At 45.1% G+C, this 22,982-nt stretch overlaps 1 protein-coding gene across 1 annotated transcript in view; it reads left to right on the forward strand.

Annotated features, from left to right (window-relative positions):
- LOC122789619 overlaps window positions 1-22,982 on the forward strand; it is a gene marked incomplete in the record, with an annotated part of 1,015,902 nt that overhangs the window by 107,299 nt on the left and 885,621 nt on the right.

Below are 22,982 nucleotides of genomic sequence, written 5' to 3' on the forward strand. Positions count from 1 at the left end.
AATTTTTAAGAATTCATCAAAAAGGTTCCACCAGAAGGAGGGTCGCTTTGGTTCTAAAAAAAAAAAAACCCATAAAAACTGGACCCTCTAACCAGTTCTCAGTCTGAGTTGCTTGGAATCAATATTTCTTTACATATCAATTCAGATGGTCACTGTAACCCATCCTTATCAATAGGATGGAAGAGTCCATGTGCTTTTTGTATCGGACATGCATACGTACACACAGTCATCCCTAGAGTTCCTATATTTTCAGGTGGGGCTGCTCATTACCATTTGAGAGCTGTACCATTTGGAATTGCCACCACAAAGGCTGTCTGGAAATTTTCCTTTTGTGTTGTGGGGAAGAAAGAACTGAGGAGCTATTAGTGTTGCGTGATAAAAGAACTGAGGAGCTATTAGTGTTGCGTGATAAATCTAAGAAAGAACCCTGAAACTCGAACAATTGTAACAGCGTCACTCAAAACTCAGCTGGTCTTCCTTTGATTTCTCTTGTATACTCCATTCAGCCACCATGGATTGGGGTCAGACCTGTTTTCTGTTTTAGTAATGTCCTTGGTGGGCATGAAATAACCACAGTTGTCAGTCTCTGAGGAGGAAGCGGAGCGTTTCCCTGGTCTAGCTGGTCTAAGAGGCCTGTCGTTGTGGGGATATGTCCATGACATGAGTTAGGCTGCTGTCATCGATGTTCCTTTTAAAAAGCAACATACAGTTAAGCATTTTTCTCCTGTGTTGATTACTTTAGACAGGGAAGATGTATTGGATTTACCTCTGGGATTAGTTCAGGGTCTTACCATTCTCTTCCTATTAAGAGAAAAAGGAGTTCTTCAGTTTGTAAAGAATTGTAGTTTGTTTTCATAGATAATAGATTTGGGGGTGGGTGGAATCTGTTTTTTCTCCTCAGCGAACTGATTATGATTTTAGGGAAATAAGTTTTCTAATCTTCCTCTTGGAGGAATTTTCTTTTTCCTAAACCATATTTAATGTGTGCCGATTTTTCAACTGCAACAAAATGACATTCCAGTTCTCTTTAAAAAAAAAAAAAAAAACAAAAACTAGAATGTGCTCAGTTTACTGCCATTCCACCCCAGAAACAAGTGCTCTCAAAAAAGTATTTTCAAATGGTAACCCACCCTGAAAAGCTTTTAAAAATCCCCCCAAAATCTGGCTTTGAATTTATTTCTCTTGCAGCAGATATCTCGGGCAGATGTGAGCCATCAGTGGTATAGATGGCAAAGGGAGTCCCTACATCCTTTTTAGGGGATTCTTTAGGAATGTAACGATAAGCAGATGCCATCCAGAGACAAAAGAAATTGACCTTTTCTGTTCTCTGCTTTACTGTTTGGGTTATCCACCACTCAAGGGGTGCAATAAAATGCCTGACTCCCATGATGGCCTATTGCCGATTAATTTGCTCATCTGTGTTTCTAATTCCAGTTCTGGGATTTAAAAAAAGGGAACTGCTTTGGTTGAGATACCAGTTTCATCTGAATACACATCTTCCATTCTCCCATCCAGTTCAAATGGAGTCTGTAACAGCAGGTGCCTCAGACTTTGCTTGGAATGCTTTTTCTTTGGGGGTTAAAGTGCAGGTTCTGTGGAACAAAAAAGACCAAAACACATGTCCGATGTTGGTAGTTTTAAAATGCACTCTACTCTATCCTAGTACGCAAAACACCACAGTGAATGGTGTACATGAACAAATTAGGGGGAGGGGAGGGAGTCCAGATCATACTCTGTACAGATTAGCCATGGTAGCCTGTGATGTAGCAATTCAGCATGCACACTCTCTCTCTCTCTCTCTCTCTCTCTGTCTCCAGACATCTTGCTTTTTTTCTAAACACTTTTATTGAATTGTCACTTGTGAAGTAGGCAAATTTACATTCATATAAAAGTAATCATACTATAATTAATACAGGAAACATTTCACTTCACATATATTGCTATATATCATATAATGTAAGCAATGTTACAGAAATTATTTAATTCCTGCCTTTTTCTAACAAGTGATATTTTTAGTAAAACATCAGTTACATAGGCAATCATACATTTATACAAATGAAAACAAACCACCCTGACACAATCCTAGTTATAAGCATTTTACATTACAAATCCTACTGACACATTCCCAGTTGTAAACATTATACATCACTTATCTACCCAATCTTTTCAGTCAGACATTACATAGCTCATTTAAGTCCTGCCGCCTTTTAAACCTCATTCCTCCCTTTGTAATGTTACCACAATTCCCATTTTTTTCCTATGTATTTGCTCCTACCCTTTTCTAAAGTTCTCATTTCCAGTTGTTTTATCTCTTTCCAGACATCTTGTATCATGTCAAAGCAAAAAAATTGTGGTAGAGTATCTGAGCTGCCTGAATTGAGGGAGTTGGGGCAGGAGCTTAATTTTGTTTGGGAGAATTTAACCCTTGCTCTGTTTGAACAAGCTCATCAGGCTGATTTGTGGTTCTTAACAGGAAAAGTGTTGATTGCCGTGACTTCTGTAGGTAAAGTCAGTAATCTTTTGATGTTTATTGTGAAAGTCCAAATTGGCCCACAAACTACCCATTCTCAGTTGCATTGCAAAAAGCATTCTGCAGATAATTTTATACAGTACAAAATTATTGCAAGACATTTTACATTAATGTAACTACTGTATATGAGTTTGGAAATGCAGTACAGTAGTTGTGTTCACAAGTCATGCAGCAGCAAAAACATTTTCTATGTGAATATTGAGTTTAAATAAAGAAGATTGATAGAAAATGTTAAAGAAAGACATGTCTGAGAAAGCATAACTCTGGAAGTGGAGTAGACTAAAGGCTGACGCCCATAGTGTAAGATATTAGAAATGTGGTAAAATTTCAGAGGTATTATTACTTGGATATGGGAAAGATCAGAAATTTATCATCTTAAAGAAGAGTTAGATTATATGGAAAAATAGGTGTGACAAGGAAGTCCTGATAAGGATGACAATGCAGAGATGGAAAGGAGAAAAGGGTATGTTTGACAGGGAGAGACATTTTAGGATAGGAAGGGTTCAGCCTGGACTGGAGCAAGAGGAGAGACTGGAATTAAAAGTGAAATCTTTTATATTATAATAAAAGCATGAAAGACTTTGTTCTAAGTTTTATTTTTGTGCTACAGAGTACATGTAGAGGCTTTGCTATGTACTCTTTATTAGGTTTGTGAGTAGTGAGGACTTTTGCCTTCTGACTAGTGAGATCTGTTTGAGTGGTAGCTGTGGAGAAAAGCTTTCAGGGCAGGACAAAGCTAATGACTTGTGTACAAGTTTATGTATTGTAAATAATTGTACATAGGTCAGGTTAAGTTCAAGCCACTTTAGAGTTTTAAACTGTAAGCAGTGTTGTGTTTGGTGTGCAGCAATTTTTTTCAATTTTGTTACAGCATATTTCAGTTTGTCTTTAGGGAGGTTTGTAAATTGGTGAGACTTGTCTCCATAAAGCAGAGAGCATGGGAATGCAGTGTCTGCAAGGGTAGCTCTAGTAGCAGTACTTAGGAAGTGTTTTAGCATATTAAGCATTTCTAGTTTTTGGAGATTTTTTTCTTGATGGTACTGTAAATGTGAAGATTGAATCAAGCCTAGTAATTTTGTATGGGATATTACTTCAAATTTCTGTGTTGTCAGGTTTTAAATTGGGTAGTTTTGACTGTTGAGGTGAATAGTGTGGTTGGGTTTTTATTACAGTGTAATAAACTCGGCAATGCCAACCTTCTGATCTAAAAGGAGAAGAATGTTGGGTTTAATTTTTGATGTGACAGGTTATTAGTTGTCACCAAACAAAAACACTTGTGGAGGAAATAAGGCACCAATTTCTTCTTTTACGATAATTTAATAATCCACAGCAACAAAGCAACACTGCAACCACAGGGACCAGCCAAAGAACAAATGTTATTAGTTGTACATAAGGGTAGTGTCAGCAGCATATTGGATTAGCAAGGCTTGATAACTGGTTGTGTGCAGGTTATTTAAAGTACTGTAAAGGAGAGCGCTGAAAATGGAACTTTGGGGGATTCCTGTGAAATTTGTTTGATATGGAGAGAGCTTTGCCATTTTTACGTATTAGTTTTTTTAAACCCCCTTATTAAATTATCACTTAGTTTTCTCTGTTCATGTACATTTGCCTATCATAATAATTTTTCCATTTTCATATATTCTACTCCATGCAGCTTTTCTTTGTAACTATTAGTCCATCATTACATAGTGGTGAATTCCTGCCTTCCCTTAAGCCACACTCCTCCTCCTGAACATAATTTATTAAATATGTTTATTAAAAGAAATTATCACTTATGACATAGGCAATCTTACATTTATATTAATGAAAAACATTGACACTACTTATATATATACTACATTATATATCACAGACACTATTGAAGCAACTCTGGCTGCAAACATTGTACATTACTTATCTATCCAGTCATTGTCAGTTGAGTGTTTATATGGCTCATTCAAATCCTGCCTCTTTAAACTATGTTCTTTCTCTGCATGTAGTGTTCCCACAATTCACGGTGTGCAGTTGTCCTATCTCATCTTCATTCTATACTTGTGGGTTTGGAACTGATCCTCCCTTCTGACTCGTTTGTTTACAAAAGCTCGAGGTTTCCAACTAACTCATGGCTTACTCCCTGTCCTATATTGTTCTAGGGCATTCCCCAGATCTTGTTTGCCACTAAACAGATCAGGCATCCTTCAACTGGCTGTGGCTAAAATTATTTCAAAACTTGTATATATTGAAAATCAAGTTCTCTTGGTAGTTTTACTTGTGTGCTGTTTAAAAAGCTTTTGACCCTTTTCTTCATTACAGTATTAATCTGTGCTCATTACTGCTGTTTTTTTCTCTGAAGCCATCGTTTTACCTCTAGGCCTACACCTATCCCTGTCAGGCTTTACTGTAATAAGTATTGTGGTTTGAATTTGTTCCTTTTTCCGACAGGTTTTACTCCAATTTCTCGAGTCAGCTCGTTTTTACTTAGAGAGTGACTCGGTCCATTTTAGCTAGAGGGATCACACTAAGTAAAGATGTGAAGTAGGAACTTCATTTGTCAGCAGCCTTTGGGATACAGATCCGATCTCTGATTTGAGCCGGCAACTTCTATCATAGCATAGATCCGAGCTCCTAGCTCCTCCCCTTACCCATAATCCCCTGTCTACCCTAACTGACCTCAGATCTAGTTTGCCGCTCTTCAAGCAACAGCTAGGTTCCAGAGCTCTTAGCGTTTTTGTGAGAAAAAAAAAGGTTTTTCTTCTTTTTGAGTGAGTGATTGTGTGTGCGTGGTAGGTTACCCTTAACACTAATCTTATTTTATCTTTTCAGCTTAAATTTAATTTAAAATATTTCTCCCTCCCCTGCTGGTCGTAGCGTGTGTGTGACTTGAGTGTTAGGAGCCTAGTGAGTGTGCTTTACTGTAGTAATGTCGGAGGCCCCTAAACACCTCTCTTCGGGGTGTGCGATTTGTGCGGCGTTCAACCCCAGGGCACTCTAGGATCGTAGGTCGAAGCTAGTCCTGGCGGGCCTTCTACCCCAAGACTCTGCTTTGGCCTCCGGTACTTCGGTGCCCGCTACCCCCCCCCCGGTAGCTGTCACTCCTGCCTCCCTTCCTCCGACCGGGACTCAACCTCCCGCTTCGGCTCCGGAGGATAGGGAGGCCAGAAAAGAGAAGCGGCGGGAGAAGCACCTTAAGCTGCGGGCCAATGACTCATCGGCCCCGCCCACCAAGAGGGCTTCTCCGTCCAAGTCTTCTCGATATCCTCCTCCTCGGATCTGATCCCCTTGTTTCTCCCCGGGACCCGAGGAGGAGGTGATCCGGTCCCCGTCGAGGTCATCGAGGCGACACTCCAGGTCTGCCTCGGTGGCCTCTTCGACGTCCATTTTTAGCTTGTCTGATGCGGACATGGACCAGATGATGAGGAGATTCATCCAGGCCCAGATGCAGATGGGAGTGCTCTTGCACCCCCTCCCCTCCGGGGGGGAGCTTGACCCCTTTTTTCGCTCCTATAGCTCCTTCTCTGACCCGCATTCTGGGTTCGGAGCGCTCTGAGCCGAGCCACGTTGGATCCGGGGGTAGGTCTGAGCAGACCGTGCTGGGCACGTCGGCTCCGACCTCTCTGAGCTGTGGGCCGAGCTTCGGATCCGAGGGATTCGGTGTGCTTTCGGCTCCGTCCCGATCGGAGCACATTGGTCCTTCGGATCCGACGTTCTCGGCGCCGGGTCCGATCCCCGCTTCGGATCCGAGTTGGAGTCTGATCTCGGATCCATCAGAGCGGCTCCCCCTCAGCTTTCGCTGCGGTGGAAAGGGCACTGTCGAGTGCTTCCAGGTCCTGGCTTTGGCTCCCTCCCGCACTCCTCATCTGGTCTTGGCTCCCCTCATCCGGCCCTCAGGGCAGCCTGCCTCAGCGCCACTAGGAGTTCCAGTGGAACAGGATACAGCCTGTGAGGACTCCTCAGACAGCCCCCCCCCCCGAGGAGATTCCTCACAAGGCAAAGTGCAAAAGGAGGTGCATACTCTCCCCTGAGAGTCTTACCGAAGATACGGACTTGGATGAAGGGGAAGGCTCCCCTAGATCACCCCCCGAGGATGTCTCCTTTGGAGACATCATGGAAATGCTCAAAATCAGGGGTGGGTGGTCTGCCCCCAAGGCTTCCTCTGAGTCTGTATTCCTTGAGGCAGGACCATCTACCTCTTGGGTGTCCCCTCCACCCGACCCCCTGGTGGATCTTATATGCTCTAGGGCTTGGAAGGAACTGGACACCGTAGAGCCGATCCCCAAGCGCCCGGACAAAATTTTGAGCCCCCCTGCAGAGAGATCACACTGGAGCAGAGGTCCCCCTGTGGATGCCATGTTGGTGGCTGCATCCACCAAGAAAGAGTTGGCTCAGGAGAGCCCCACGGTTCATCCTACGAGCAAGGAGTCTCGCGCGATGGACCGTCTTGGGAAGCGGGCCTTCAGTTCAGCGACTTTCTCTGAGGGCCTTGAAATACATGGCACACGTTATTCGGATGCAGCGGGATCTAATTAAGGAATACGCTGCTTCCCCCCCAGGGTCCATGTCGGAGGGAGACCAGGATCTGTATTCCTCCCGAATGGCCACCCTCCACTCTATTTCTAACACTTCTATGCGGCTGTTGTCTCCTGCTACAAAGGGAGCCGCTAGAGCAGGCGGAGTCGGGCTTATGAGACAGGCCTGGCTCAGTCACTGACTTCTCGGAACCCTTTAAGGCGTCATTCGCGAATGCCCCTTTCGATGGTTCTGCACTGTTTGGCAAAACCGTACGCGACACTCTTGTCCAGAGTGACAAAGACGGAAAGACCTTGTCTGCCGTCTGAGTCCGCTTCTCTGCGCCCCAGAGGTCCTTTTCCAAGAACCAAAAGGGTCGGAAGAAGATGTGGTTCCGAAAATCGCATCAATCCCAGTCTGCTCAGGACAACCAGTCCTCTCGTGGCAGAGGAGGACAGGGAGGACGCCGCCCCAGAGCAGAGGGGGTCCCAGGAATTTTGGGTCCAGAGAACCGTTCTCTGAGAGGCCCACGCAGAACCCCTGAGGGGTTACCTGACTGCTCCACTCTGGAGGCAGTCTGGGGGCATTTTTCGAGGCACGTAGCAAAATGAGAGTCCATAACAGTGGATCGCTGGGTGCTTCGTATTATATCCAGAGGTTACCAAATCCCCTTTATAGTAAACCCCAGAATGAGAAGCCTTCCCGACGTTCCACCCAGTCAGAGGGAGGCGGCTGCTGCAGAAATTCAGCAGCCTCTGCAAAAAAGAGCCATCCAGCCCGTCCCTCCAGATCAAGTCGGATCAGGGTTTTATTCCAGGTTCTTTCTGGTGCCAAAAAAGACTGGGGACTTGAGGTCCATCCTCGACCTTTCTCTCCTAAACCTGGCGGTACCCAAAGAAAAGTTCTGAATGGTCACGTTGCAGTCCGTCCTCCCCTTATTGCGGGAGGACGACTGGATGTGCTCCATAGACCTCAAGGATGCATACCATCACATTCTAGTGGAAGGGCGTTCCAGGAGGTTTCACCGCTTCCGGCTGGGAGCCAGTCACTTTCAATTCAGGGTCCTCCCCTTCGGTCTCACCTGAGCCCCCAGGGTGTTCACCAAGGTCCTAGCGATAATAGTGGCCCACCTGAGACTCCAGGTAATTCAGGACTTTCCATACCTGGACGACTGGCTCCTCACAGCCCCAACAAGGCATCTACTTGGTTCATGCAGGGATTATTTCCTCAGTCTGGGTCCACTATTAGGATTAACCATCAACATGACCAGATCCTCTCTCATACCTACACAGGTGTTGGATTTTATAGGGGCGAGACTGGATTCCAGACTTGCGTTCTTGACTCCAGATCGGCTTCGGAACCTGATGTTGCACGTGCAGGCCATCCTTCAACTGCAAACTCTTTCGGCGGAATTGATCCTGAGGGCCCTAGCATCTATGGCAGCTGCAATCCCTCTGCTGCCATTGGCCCGATTGAACATGAGGGTTCTGCAGTGGACCCTCCAGGTACAATGGTCAATGTCTCGCAACCCCCTGTCTCACTCCTTTTCTTTAAGCAAGGTTTGCAGAAGATCGCTCCTGTAGTGGCTCCAGTCTCCCAACCTCCACACGGGACGTCCCTTCTCACTACTTCCTCCAGTCGAAAGCGACCATGGACGCTTCTCACCTGGGGTGGGGGGCATTTTTCAGGCAGGACAGTGCAAGGCACATGGAACGATGTAGAGACCTTTGCATATCAATGTCCTAGAGATGAGGGCGGTGCTTTTGACGTTGCAGGCACTACACAACTCTCTTCCGGTAGGGACGATTGCAGTACAGACAGACAACATGTCGGTCGTCTGGTACATCATCAAACCGGGGGGAACCAGCTCTTACCCCCTTTGCCGCAAGGCCATGAGAGTGTGGGAATGAGCGATTTCCATCAACCGCTTTCTCATAGCAACGCACATTCCAGGACGGTCCAACAGGCTCAGTCGTACTATCCTGACTCCTTACGAATGGTCTCTCAACCATCGAGTTGCAGAGCAAGTATTTGCCCGATGGGGGCAACCTTGCTGCGATCTTTTTGCCTCTCCTTCAAACACCAAATGCAATGATTACTTTGCTCTGATCCCCCCTCTAGGGGAGTCCCCGAGAGACTCTCTAGTTCATGCTTGGCCTCCCGGTCTGCTTTATGCTTACCCTCCTCTTCCCCTGATGTTGAAATTATTACAGAAATCCAGGCAGCTGGGGAGCAAGATGATCCTCTTTGCCCCATTCTGGCCTCGTCAGACGTGGTTCCCTTACCCATGGTCTCACCTAATGTATCCACCATGGATTCTGGATCCAGTTCCAGATCTCATTTCTCACCCTTTCGGACTTCCGACTACAAACCTGGTCAACCTCAAGCTGACGGCTTGGTTGCTACAGTTCCACTCCTCATAAGGACTCCCGGGATCTCATCACCGGTCAAAGCCATTTTTGTAGCAGCTCACAAACCTTCCACCAGGAAAGTTTATCGGAGTAAGTGGAAACGCTTCATTTGGGCAGAACACCGTCGTTTAGACCCTTTTACAGCCCCGATATCGGTTCTAGATTTTCTAACCTCTCTCTTTCACCATGGGGCTAGTTCTTCCACAGTCAAGGTACAACTGGCAGCAGTCTCATACTATCATGTGGTGCAAGAGTCTGGCCCTCTTATCACTTCCAAACTGTGTAAGACCTTCCTCAAAGGTACCTTCCTCCTTAGGCCTCCAGTTAAAGAGGTGATACCTCCATGGGATTTATCCTTAGTATTGCAGGCCTTGACTGGTCCCCCATTCGAACCGGCGGCCATGGTTGATCTCGGATTTCTCTCTTGGAAGACAGCCTTTTTGGTGGCCATAACTTCAGCCAAAAGAGTGTCGGAATTGCAAGCTCTTTGTGTCAAACCACCATATCTGGTCTTTCACCCGGATAGGGTTTACCTCAGGATCAATCTGTCCTTTCTACCGAAGGTATCTTCAGAAGCGAACATCAATCAATCTATCAGTCTTCCAGTGTTTTTCCCCAACTTTCATAACAAAGGAGAGTACAAGCTACATTCCTTAGACGTACACAGACAACTACGTTTTTATATCCATAGAACTGCTGATCATAGGCAATCCGATCAGTTTATCTCCTTTGCCAAAAGTAATTTCGGAAAGTCAGTTTCTAAAGTTTCTCTCTCTCGATGGATCTCGAGTTGTATTCTTTTAGCATATCAGAGCTTGGGAAGGCCTGCACCTCTAGGAGTCCATGCTCATTCTACTAGGGCCGTTGCCACATCTGCGGCCTTTCAAGCTAGAGTTCCACTGGATGACATTTGTTCCGCAGCCACTTGGGCTTCATCTCACACCTTTATCAGCCACTATAAAATAGATGTTGTCTCCCGAGGTAGGGCGTCCTTTGGCTGTGCGGTGCTCCGGAATATCCTTCCATGAAGGCCACCCAAGATTTAGGTAGCTGGGGACTAAGGTTGCTGACAAATGAAGTTCCTACTTCAGATTAAGAAGTTATGTACTCACCATAACGTTCCATCTGAGTAGGTATCTTCATTTGTCTGCAACCACCCCCCTGACCAATATGATCGTTCTTGTGTTATTAGCATATGTTCCCATTGGGACACCTTTATCTGCTGTGCTATGGGGCAAACTTGATCCGAGGTCAGTTAGGGTAGGCAGGGGATTATGGGTAAGGGGAGGAGCTAGGAGCTCAGATCTATGCTATGATAGAAGTTGCCGGCTCTGATCTGAGATCGGATCCGTATCCCAAAGGTCGCAGACGAAGATACCTACTCAGATGGAACGTTATGGTGAGTACATAACTCCTTCTTATCTAGTGTGCTGTTAGTTTTCTGTGTGTTTTTTCCTTTCGAAAGGAGTTTAAATCCTTTTATTTAGTCAGCTTGTTTAAATTAGAGAGCAACTAGTTTAAGTTTAGAGGGCTTTTCTTCTCCCTGTGTGGTCTCTTAAAAAAGTTTGAATAGTTAGACTGTTAAGTGTTATGGTGTGAATAGTTTCTTTCTGTGTGGAGTGTTTTTTTTTTTCCTTCAAATAAATCATTTGAATAGTTTAATGGATACTTCCATTATACTGCTTCTGGGATATTGCTACACTGCTGTATACTGAGGAGTACTCTTGTTAGACATATCTAAGCAACTGAAAGTCAAAACCTTCTTGGTTCAAAAAATGTTCCAATTGCTCCCAGAAAATGTCAGACAGATTGTCATTCAGATTTATTGCCTCAGAGCTCTACATTTATAGAAATCGTGCTCCATATGTCATTCCTTCAGTTCGAGGGTTCTCCTGGAAAGCAAAAACAACCTCCTCTTGAGAGGATTATTGAAGACCCCTTTCTCAGTCTTTGGAAGAAGGTCAGAGTGCATCAGCAATAATCCCTTTAAACAGCTTCTCAGATCTCAGAGATCCTAATCTTCCTCAGATCAGTCTGGACCTTTTCAAAAAGTTTTGAATGTCTTCATTGGACGCAAAATCCGTTGGGCCCAAAAAAACACCTACCTTGGTTCCACCTGTTTTGGAACTGATGGTACTGCAGTCTCTGAGCCGGTCACCTGTCCTGAGCCAGTTTCTCCGACTTTGAGGTCACCATTTTTGCAGAGATCAAAATCTCCTCCCCCCTCTTCTCTGTCCTCCAGGAATTTATCAGATGAGGATGTGGATCGCATTATGTGGAGGCTCTTGAGTACACCAGTGCTGGCCAAATTATTGCTGGAACTGACCCAGTGGGCTTTGGGACAGCATGGACCCTACCCCTTCACCTTTAAGTTTTTCTCTGATGTGCCTTGGGGTCTCTGAGCCGGAAGGCATGGAGCTGATGGTAGTGGAACCGTCTGAGCAGAGACTTGCTCCAGGATCCAAGACTTCAACGTCTGCTTAGACTTCCTCGGTGACATTTGAGCTTGAGGAATCTAGGAGCCGACATGCTCTGGTTGGGTCTTGGGGGGGGGGGGCTGTCTGTTCGGATAGTTGTTTGATCCGAACATGCCTCTCTGTGCCTTGGCACGGGTGAGCGCTGCTCCTACATCAGTTGTGTAGCCATCTTCTTTGGCACTGGTGAGGCCGCCTTGTTCTTAAGAGCCGGAGGCTTCCTCAAGTCATGAGCGGGGGGCTTTCGAGGCTATGAGAGTGCTGTCCCTATGAGCAGCTACACTCTCCAGTCCTGTTCCTCCCCATAAGGTATCCATTTCAGCACAGGTGTGGAGACCCAAGGCCTTAGGATGCCCCAGCGGGTGAACCTATCTCTTCTGAAACCTGTCCCGAATGCCCTTCTGAAGAGGTTCCTCACAAGAGATTATGCAAGAGGAAGCGCATTTGGACTCCCCAGAGGAGTCTGTCACATCCGACACAGGCCTCTGTGACTCGGAAGGGTCCACACAGTTGCCCTCTGAGGATGTCTTTTGCAGGCATCCTAGAAATCCTTAAGCAGAGAGATGGCTGAAAGTCCATCACCCCTTCTGACGAGGAGTCTACCTGAAGGCTTTTGGGTCTCGTCCTTCTGCCACTTGGGTGTGTCTGCCTTTCGATGAACCTATGAAGTTAGTTCGAACGGTGTGGGATTCTCCAGATTCAGTGGAGCCTGTTCCTCGTCAGCCAAATAAATTTATTACATCTCCAGAAAACAAAACATTCCTTACTAAAGGTGTCCTGGTAGATGCTATGGTGGTGGCGGCTGCCACCAAGGAGGAGTTGTCAAGGCATCCACTTCTGTACATCCCCCGAACAAGGAGTCACATACGATGGACAGATATGGAAAGTGCATGTTTTTTTTCAGCGACTTTCACACACTGGTCCTTGAATTCTTACACATTTCACCAAGTTAGTGATCTGAAGGAGCTTGAAGATGCTTTCCAGGGTTCAGTAGCTGCGGGGGTGTCATAGTGCCCTCACAGCTTTCCACCTTAAATTCAGTAGTAAACTCATCCAAGAGGCTCGTTTCTTGAGCAACTGATGGAGCGAGTAGGTCAGTGGGTTCAGGAATAGCCTTTAGGAGACATTCCTGATGTGCCTGTGTAACTTTTCGGAATCCCGGATGCGCCTGTGTAACTTTGCAGAATCCCGGATGCGCCTGTGTAACTTTGCGGAACCCTTCAAGTCATCCTTTAACGTCCCCTTTGGTCATCCTTGTTCGGGCCTAAAGTCGTACAATAACCAGGTGTGAACAGGAAGGGAAAACACTCTGCTGTCTGGGTCTGTTTTTCCACACCTTCTAGACCTTATCATAAAGGTCAAAAGGGAGGAAAAATATAGTTTTGAAAGTCTGAGTTTTTCAAGACACGCATGGTGAGCATTCCACCAGGGGCAGAGGGGGAAGCAATAATGGAAGATGCTGGCCACGTGGCAGAGGGGGGTCCGCAAAACCAGGGTGACAGTCCTCCTTTGGTAAGCCCTTGCAGTGCTCCTGAAAGGAGGCCCGCCTTTCCCTCTCTGGAGGCAGTCGGGGGTCTATTATCTTTGTACCGAGATGTTTGGCTAAAAATGACAAAAGACAAGTGGGTACTAAGCATCCTATCCAGAGGTTACTCCATACCCATTTCTATTCCTGCCCCATGCATAAAAAAACATTCTGGATGTTCCACCCAGTCACAGGAAATGAGCACCCCTAGAAATACAGAAGTTGGTAGAAAAAGTCATCCAACCGGTCCCCGCAGACCAGATAGGATCCAGGACTTACTCGAGGTTCTTTTTAGTTCATAGGTGTGTACTAGGCTAATGGCCCTGGAGCCTTTACAAGCCTATCCCATAGGATTACCCTGGCATTGTGCCAGCCGACCTTAGTTCCCAGTGCCTCTGTTGGGTAATGCCACTGGGGTGAATTTTCTATTTCTATAGTTAGAGCCTTATATGCTATCAAAAATAAAAATAAGAATAGAAATGTTAGATATAACTTGTCATTTAATGAATATAAGGCCCTGCAGCAGTTGAAGAGTGATAGAAGTATTATAATTAAACAGGCTGACAAGGGAGGGGCTACTGTTTTGATGGATAAATCATGGTACATGAATAAATTCCTTGACTTCTTGTCGGACACATGCACATTTAGGAGGATAACATTTGTGGATGTAAAAAATCATATCTCTCAGGTGAACTTAGCATTATATGAAATGCAAATAAATCAGGGTATCACCATTAACTTATTAACTTACTTTACAGTAACATGTCCTAAGATTCCACAGATCTATGGAATACCTAAAATTCATAAGTCTATGAATGACCCACCATTAAGACCCATTGTGTCGGGTAAGGTCTGGGTGACCGAACCCATCTCTAGATATTTACAGAATGTACTCGCAAGATATATACCTAAGTGTGAAACAATATTAAAAGATACAGTGCACTTTTTAGAAAAGCTCGATACTTGGAATAGAATAAAAGGTAGAGCTGAATACATATTGGTTACACTTGACATAGAATCACTGTTTACGGTGATCCCTATTAATTATGGGATTGAGGCAATAAGAAGTCTGCTAATAATGCAATCCATCCAACAGATACGTGAAATAGAGAATGTTTGTCTTTTGTTAGATTTAGTTCGGACTAAAAACATCTTTATTTTTGACAATACACCTTACCAACAACTAACAGGAGTAGCTATGGGCACTTCTGTAGCAAACACGTTTGCCAGTTTGGTCCTATATTTATGGGAAAAACAGTACATCTTGAGTGCAGAAAATAAATTTAAACATCTATTGGACTGTTATTGCAGATTTGAGGATGATTGTTTTTTTGTGTGGACTGGTACCATAACAGAACTGGAAAGTTTCCTTTTGTATTTAAATTCTACAACAGACTTTCTTAAGTTTAAAATGAACTTTTCTGTAGACAGTATCGTGTTCTTAAGATGTAAGGTTATATAAGGAACCCAATGGATTGCAAACAATGGTACATAGAAAGGATGTACATACAGCAAGCTATCTAAATACAGCTAGTATGCATCCAGCACATATTTACAAAAGCATTTTAAAGTCACAATTAATAAGGGTAAGTAGATTAACTAGTGAGGATGATGTCTTTTTAGAGGAGATTAAGAAAATGATGGAAGAGTTTATTAAAAATGGGTACTCACTAAAGGATGTTAATAAGAGTTATGAACAGGTTGTACAAGGCAGAAGTCTATATAAACCAATTTTTGGCTCCTAACCCATGGAACAAATGGGACACGCAATGAATGTTGAAGTAAATAGGACAAAGGATTGTAATGTTTTAAGATTTATCACTACCTATAATGCCAATACAAATGATGTCTGTAAGATTATTGAAAAAAATTGGGTCATATTAATGGCGCAAACAGATCTGAAAGATCTATTAGGTCCAACACCAAAGTATGCTTTTAAAAATGGTCAGACACTCAAACAGATGTTATGTTATAAGGATTTTCAAAGTGAAACAGGGTCAGTACGAACAAAAATGAATACATCTAAATGTTATAATTGTGTCTGTTGTTCAGACATATGATATTAATAATAGTTTCCAGCATCCTATAACAGGTGAATGTTTTGACTTTTTTTGTAAAGCAGACTGTAATTCAACCAAATTAGTTTACCTAGCTACCTGCACCTTATGTAGTGCATTTTATGTAGGGAAAACAGCTAGAAAACTAAAAGACAGAATAATATAACATAGATCTGAAATAAAAAGAAAGATAGAGACGAATGGGTTATACAGGCACTTACAGGATTTTGAGACATACATTTAAATTTAGGTGTATATGTGGCTTGCATCTGGATATTAGAGGTGGTGATATTGATAATCTTTTGTTACTTAAAGAATATGAATGGATAGTGCGACTACAGGCTGATAAATTTCCAGGCCTTAATGGAACAGTGAGTTTAAAGCCAGTTCTAGTTAAGCGGCAGAGAGAATTTATAATATCATGCTAAATGTGTGGATATACTTGCATGCGTATTTATATGTGTTTTATATGTTTCATTTTAGACTTTATATGCATATATGAAACAACTATATTTATTTAAATGTTAAGCAATGTTTTTAAATTATACTTTTTATTGTTGTATTTCCTTGAATGGCTGGCTTGATCATGTGATTTAAATGTTTCCTCTATTTAAATGTGATTAATGTAATGTGATTTTGTATGCTGATGAAGGGTGTAGACCTGAAAGCTTCATTAAAAGTTTTTTGTTTGTGACTATCATGTGGCGTGAATTTTCTATTTCCCATCCACTCATCAAGATTTCTCTTGAAGGGGGCCAGTGAGGTGCTCTACTTGACATGTGTGGGAAGTCTATTCCATAGCATGGACAGTCTCTGGGTTATGAACCTGTCCCTCCAGCATAATTTGTTGACTGTGGTAATGAGGTTGAGGTCTCTGGTGCATGTGGTGCAGATGGATTGGGATTTCTTTTAGATGTAGCATTTCTAACGGATCTGGGTCAGACATGGCTTTGTAAGTCAATCACAGATTGCCTTTAAGTACATGATATGAGACCGTGAATAGTTTGAGTTTTTTTTGAGTCTGTCCATATAGGACAAATGTTTAAGGCCAAAGATCCTCTCTGTTGAGGTACTTTTGTGACCTCTCCAGTTGCAGGTGCTTAGTGAAGTACATGCCAAATGGGGCATTGTACTTGATTGGCCTAATGAGGGAAGAGTAGAGGGAGACTATGACCTCTTTTTTTTTTTCCTGGATGCAAAACCCGTAGTAATGAGATGTGCCACAAAGAAGGACTTTCTGACCACAGTGGCAATGCGGTGGTCAAAAGAGATGTTGCTGTCAACCTGTGTTCCCAGATCTCTTATAATGCCGTCTGTGTTCAGTGGACTACCATCAGTGTGGTAATTCATGGGAACTGGGGTTTTCTCAAAGGAGATGACAACATATTTTTTGGCATTGAGCTTAGGCCTGTGGTTCTGACACCAGTCATTGGTCTCAGTGAGGCCTTTCTGTAGGATGTCAACATTAATTGGAGAGTTGATAGTAGCTCCCAACTTGCAATCGTCTGCAAACTTTGTCAGCCAGAGTCCCTTTGTGTTGGCCTAGACTTCAGAGAAGTAGGTACCAAACAGGCGAGGACTCAGGATCGAATCCTGTGAGACTCCACTCGTGACTGGTCGGCAGTCTGACTTGGAGTGAGCTACTTTTCACCCTGAGTTCTATCTGTGAGCCAGTTTGCAACCCACCTAGTGATACAGGGGTTGATGCCTAGCTTTGTGAGTTTTTCTATGATTCCTGAGTGGGGAATGGTATCAAAGGCCTTTGCCAGATCAAGGTAGGCTGTATGAACCACCTTGCCTTCATCCACAGCTCTGGTGACTGACTCAAAGAAGTCGATCAAGTTGAGCAGGCATGATCTACCCATCACAAAACCAAACTGTGTGGGATCTAGAGTTTGGAGATTCCCTATATCCTTGTTTATTAGGTCCATGATGAGTTCCATAGCTTTGCATATCAGACTCGTTAGGCTGATGGGGCAATAGTCCCCAGGGTCTTAGTCGTGCCTCCTTTGTGGAGAGGGATGACTGTAGCAGTGCGCCATTTGGTAGGGGCAAAGCCTGAGGGGTGAGGCTGTGGTTGAACAGGGCACACAAGTGAGGTGCTAGTTCACTGTGTAGTTCATGTAGAACGCAGCCAAGGATATTGTCATGTCCCATAGAAGCTGTATTCTTCGCCTTGGACACTTTAACCTCCGCAGCAGTAATACTGGGTGCGTAGCAATCTACTGGTATTGTGATTGGTCCTTTGGCACTGAATATGTCGACCAGTATATTGGCAATATCAGTTGGCTCTGTATAGGAGGTACCATTGTGCAGCAGCTCGGAGCAAATCTGGGTATTGCCATGGAGATTCTTTACATAACTGTAGAAGGCCTTGTGGTTGTCTTTACTATCTGCTGCAATTCTTTTTTCATAGCTAGCTTTAGAGGATTTGATGAGGGATCTCGATGTTTTGTTGAGGCTGATAAGGGAGATCTGAAGTAGTTTTTCATTTGCTCTTCAACTTGTGGGTATACGGATCTTTATCAGATCCGAGATTGCAGCTTCACCAGCATCTGATCCAAGCTCCAAGTTCCTCCCCTACCAATAATACCTCTCCATCTCCTTCCTTCCCTCAGATCTCGTTTGCCGCGGCTTAGCCTAGCATCGTGGACTTGGAGCTCCACATGTGGTGCTTGTTTCAGTAGTGTTTTATTAGGATTTTTAGTTAAGAGTAAACTTTTTTTTCTTTTAGTATTAAGTCAGGGTTTCCCTTTAATTTCCCTCCACTTCGGTGTTGATGGTACCTTCTACCTCAACGCCAGCTATTGCCTTGAGCACGTCTGATCCTTGTAGTTTGGACCCGTACAGCTCTCGGAGCCGTAGTCTAGGTGTTGGATCCATCGGCTCCAACCGTGTTGGGTCATGGTCCTCCCTTAGGTGTCTCAGCACCTGTGGGCTTGGCTCCGGGGAGTGCAGCTTCCTTACTGGTGACCCAGGATGCTCGTTCTCCTTCAGCATTCAATGTGGTGGAAAGGGTCCTCTTGAATGGATCAAAACCTCTATTTCCTCTTATTACTACTCTGCTCCCTTGGCTCTGGATGCGACCTCGGCCATTTTGTCCACTCAAGGACAGCCCGTGCCTGATGTGTCCCAGCCGGTTCCCCTTGCTGAACAGGCAGTTTGCGAGTCCACTTCAGTGTGTCCCACCAAAGAGGCTCTTCACAAACGGACGTGCAAAAGGAGGCACCTGGACTCCTCTGCAGAGTCCCTCACCGAGGGCACCAACTTGGAGGAAGGGGGAATGCTCCTCCATATCACCCCCTTGACTGTCTCCTTTGGAGACATCATAGAAATCCAGTGCCAACGGGGGGGGGTCCTGTTCCCAAGCTTACCTCCGACAAGTTGATGTTTCTGGAAGCCTTCAGCAGAGCCTGTCTACTTCCTGGGTTTTCCCTCCAGCAGATCCATTTCTTGACCTTGTTACCACCTCTGCATGGAAGGAACTGGACATCGTGGAGCCAATTCCAAAGCACCCAGACAAGATCCTAGGTCCTCCGGATAGACCTAGTTGGAGCAAAGGGTCCCCTTTAGATGCTATGGTGGTAGCAGCCACCACCAAGAAAGAACTAGCTCAAGAAAGTTTTGCGGTCCATCCCCCGCGACCAAGACTCCAGGACGATAGATTGCCTAGGGAAGTGGGTGTATGCTTCAGCCACCTCTTCCATAAGGGCACTGAATTATTTGGCACACATTACTGACTGCAAGCGAGACCCTGTCAGAGCTAGCTGTGTCATCCATTTCACCGGAGGATAAACGCATATTCTCCGTGCGGATGGCCACTGTAAAAGTGTTATCTAACACATTCATGCTCCTCCTTTCTCATGCTATCGAAGGAGCAGCAAGGGCGGCCGGGTCTTGTGTTGCCTTAAGGTGTCACGCTTGGCTCAGGTTGTGTCAGTTCACGGAGCCCTTTAAGGCATCATTTGCAAATGCCCCTTATGGTTTTTCCTTGTTCAGGAAGACCGCGAGACATTGGTCCAGAGCAAAAAGGATGAGAAGACAGTGTCTGCCGTCGGGATCCGCTTCTCTAACCCTCAAAGATCCTTCTCCAGGAATCAGTGAGGGCAAAAGATGATGTGGTTCCGGAAGTCTCATTATTCGCGGGATGCTCAGGAATCATCTTCCCCCAGAGGCAGAGGGGTTTTTGATAAACGCCGGCCCAGAGGCAGAGGGGGTCTGAGGAACGTGGGGTCTTGAGAACCGTTCTCGGACAGGTCCACACAGCAGCCCTGAGGAGGTTGCCTGACTGCTTTGCTCTGGAGGCAGTTGGGGGTTGTCTTTCATTGCACTAAAAGGTATGGGAGTCGGTGTTAACAGACAGCTGGTTGCTTCAGATCATATCCAGAGGCTATTCTATCTCCTTTGTGGATTCTCCTCTTCCACCATAACACCTCCGAGACGTACCACCCGTGCAAAGGGAGGTTGCAGTGCTCGAAATAGGCAAACCGCTAAAGAAATGAGTCATCCAACCCATCCCCCATGACCAGTCCAGATCGGGCATCTACTCCAGGTTCTTTTTGGTGCCAAAAAAGATGTGGGACCCAAGACCTATTATAGATCTTTCCACCCTCAACCTTTCAGTTGCCAAAGGGAAGTTTTGGATGTGCTTGATAGAGCTTCAGGCCGTGTACTACTATATAAAGATTCACAGATGCTCCAGGAGGTTTCTCCGCTTCCGGCAAGGGAACAATCATCAGTTTTGAGCCCTACCCTAAGGTCTCACTACAGCCCCCAGGGTGTTCTCCAAGGCCATGGCAGTTATAGCGGCTCACCTAAGGCTTCAGGGAATACAGGTCTTCCCATACCTGGAGGACAGGCTCCTTGTTGCTCCCACCAAGCGTGTAGTTTGTCAAGCCAGAGACTACTTTTTGAAGCCTGGCCACTTGGGAATTGCTGTCAACACAGCACAATCTTCTCTGATCCCAGTCCAGGTTCTACAGTACATTGGAGTAAGGCTAGACACTTTGCAAATGAATTTGTAGCTTACGACTCCATGTTCTTGATCATTCAGTCACACCTCCCATTTGCAGAGACGGTAGTACGAGCTCTTGGTTCAGTGGCACCCTTCCTTGTGCTCGTCTACATATGCGGGTTCTACGGTGGACATTAGCAGTCCAATGGTCATGGTTAGTGCTGCCATTGACTCATTCAGTACACATCAGCAGGGCTGTTAGGGAGTCCCTCTGGTGGATGCACTCTTCGGAACTGGCAGAGGGTCGTCCATTTATTGCAGCACTTCCCCAAGCCACGGTGACCACGGATGTCTTGCAACTAGGGTGGGGGGCATTGCTTGGGAAGGACAGTCTCTAAGGCACGTGGTCCCTGAATGAGAACAAGTTGTATATCAGTGTCCTAGAGATGAGGGCAGTCCTTTTAGTGTTGCAGCCTCTTCATGCCTTTCTCCATCTGGGAACTATTGCAATACAGTCAGACAGCATGTCAGTAGTCTGGTACATCAATAAGCAGGGAGGAACCAGATCTTATCCTGTTTGTCGCGAAGCCATGAGAGTGTGGGAATTGGCGATCTCCACCAGCTGGTTTCTGGTAGCAAAGCACATTCCGGGACGGTCCAACATACTGGCGGACAAACTGAGCAGGACTATTCTGATGCCTTACGAGTGGTCTCTGAAGCCTTCAGTAGCAGAGTAGATATTCCTCAAGTGGGGTTGGCCTTGCTACGATCTCTTCGCATCTCCTTCCAACGCGAAATGCAGCGAGTTCTTTTCTCAGAACCTCTCACAGTGGGAGTTAAGTCTCCCTAATTCATGTTTGGCCTCCCGGTGTTCTCTATGCTTACCCTCCGTTACTTCTTTTGAAATTCCTCCAGAAGGCAGACAGGCTGGGGAGCAAAATGATCCTCATTGCCCTGTTTTGGCCTCACCAAGTATGGTTTCCCTTCCTCTGGTCTCTTCATTTAGCTCCTCCATAGATCTTGAATCCGATTCCTGATCTCATCTCTCACCTCTCGGGGATTCCTCATTCAAACCTGGACAGTCTAAAGCTTGCTGCTTGGCTGCTCCAGTTCCTGTGATAGCTAGGACTCCTAGTTTAACCTCTCTGGTCAAGACTATTCTGGTGGCATCTCACAAAGTGCATCAGGAAGCTTTACCGCAGCAAATGGAAGTGTTTTTCCATCTGGGCTTCTCAAAGGGATCTGGACCCATTCACAGCTCCCGTCCTGGCGGTGTTGGAATTCTTGGCATATATATTTCACCAAGGTGCTAGCTGTTCTACTGTGAAAGTTCAATCGGCTGCCATTTCCAACTTTCATATTGGGGAGACCATGGTTTCTTCAGCATCATTTAAACTTTGTAAAACCTTTTATTAAAGGTACCTTTCTTTTAAGTCCCCCAGTGAAGGATTTTACCCCTCCTTGAGACCCGACGTTGGTTTTACAGGCTCTGATTGCTCCTCCCTTTGAGCTGGCTGTGTCAGTAGATCTAAAATGTTTTATCTTGGAAAATGGCCTTCCTAGTAGCGATCACCTTGGCTAGGAGGGTTTCAGAACTTCAGGCATTGTCTATCAAAGCTCCATATATGGTTTTCCTTAGACAGTGTGTCACTTTGTACCAATCCATCCTTTCTCCCCAAGATGGCTTCTGAGACCAGTATCAACCAGACTATTAATTTACTTGTGTTCTTCCCAAATTTTCAGAACGGGGATGAATATAAATTACACTTGTTAGACATACATGGACAACCGAGAGTTTACTTACACAGAACTAAGACCTTACCCGAGTCCGACCAGTTATTTCTGTCTTACTCTAAACCCTTCCTGGGCTAACCATTCTCCAAGGTAGCTTTGGTTCAATGGATCTCTCATTGTATCCTTCAGGTATACAAAGACAAGGGTGTGTCCCCTCCGGGTCAAGGAAAAGCACATTCTACCAGATCCATGGCTACTTCAGCAGCTTTTTGGTCCAGGGTGTCTCTGGATGCTGTTTGTTCTGCGGCTACTTGGTCCTCATCTCATACCTTCATTTCTCACTATAAACTGGACATGAGATCTAGAGGGAGAGCATCCTTTGGCTCTGAGGTGCTCCAGAATATCCTTCCATGAGGGCCACCCAGGTGTTTAGTAGCTGGAGACTCTGTCCCACAGGTTGAAGAGCAAATGAAGTAAACTACTTCAGATAAAAAAGTTATGTAGTCACCATAACGTTCCATCTGAGTAGTTGTACTTCATTTGTCTTCAGCTGGCCCTCCCTCTTTCCTCTGACCTTATTTATTATTCTGGTAGGTGGGAGAGAGTTCCTCTGCGGCTGTCCTGTTAATTCTTGTTAGGTTTGTATAAAATCTATTGTGGTAAGGTCCATTTGGGTCGGGCTTAGGTTGATGATGCAGCAAACTCGATCTGAGGAGAAGGAAGGAGATGGAGGGGTATTATGGGTAAGGGGAGGAGCTTGGAGCTCTGACCAGATGCTGGTGAAGCTACAGTCTCTGAACCGGTACAGATCC

The sequence above is a fragment of the Protopterus annectens genome, chromosome 15.part0 (assembly GCF_019279795.1).
Source record: "Protopterus annectens isolate FY-2018-M chromosome 15.part0, PAN1.0, whole genome shotgun sequence".
NCBI lineage: Eukaryota > Metazoa > Chordata > Ceratodontiformes > Protopteridae > Protopterus > Protopterus annectens.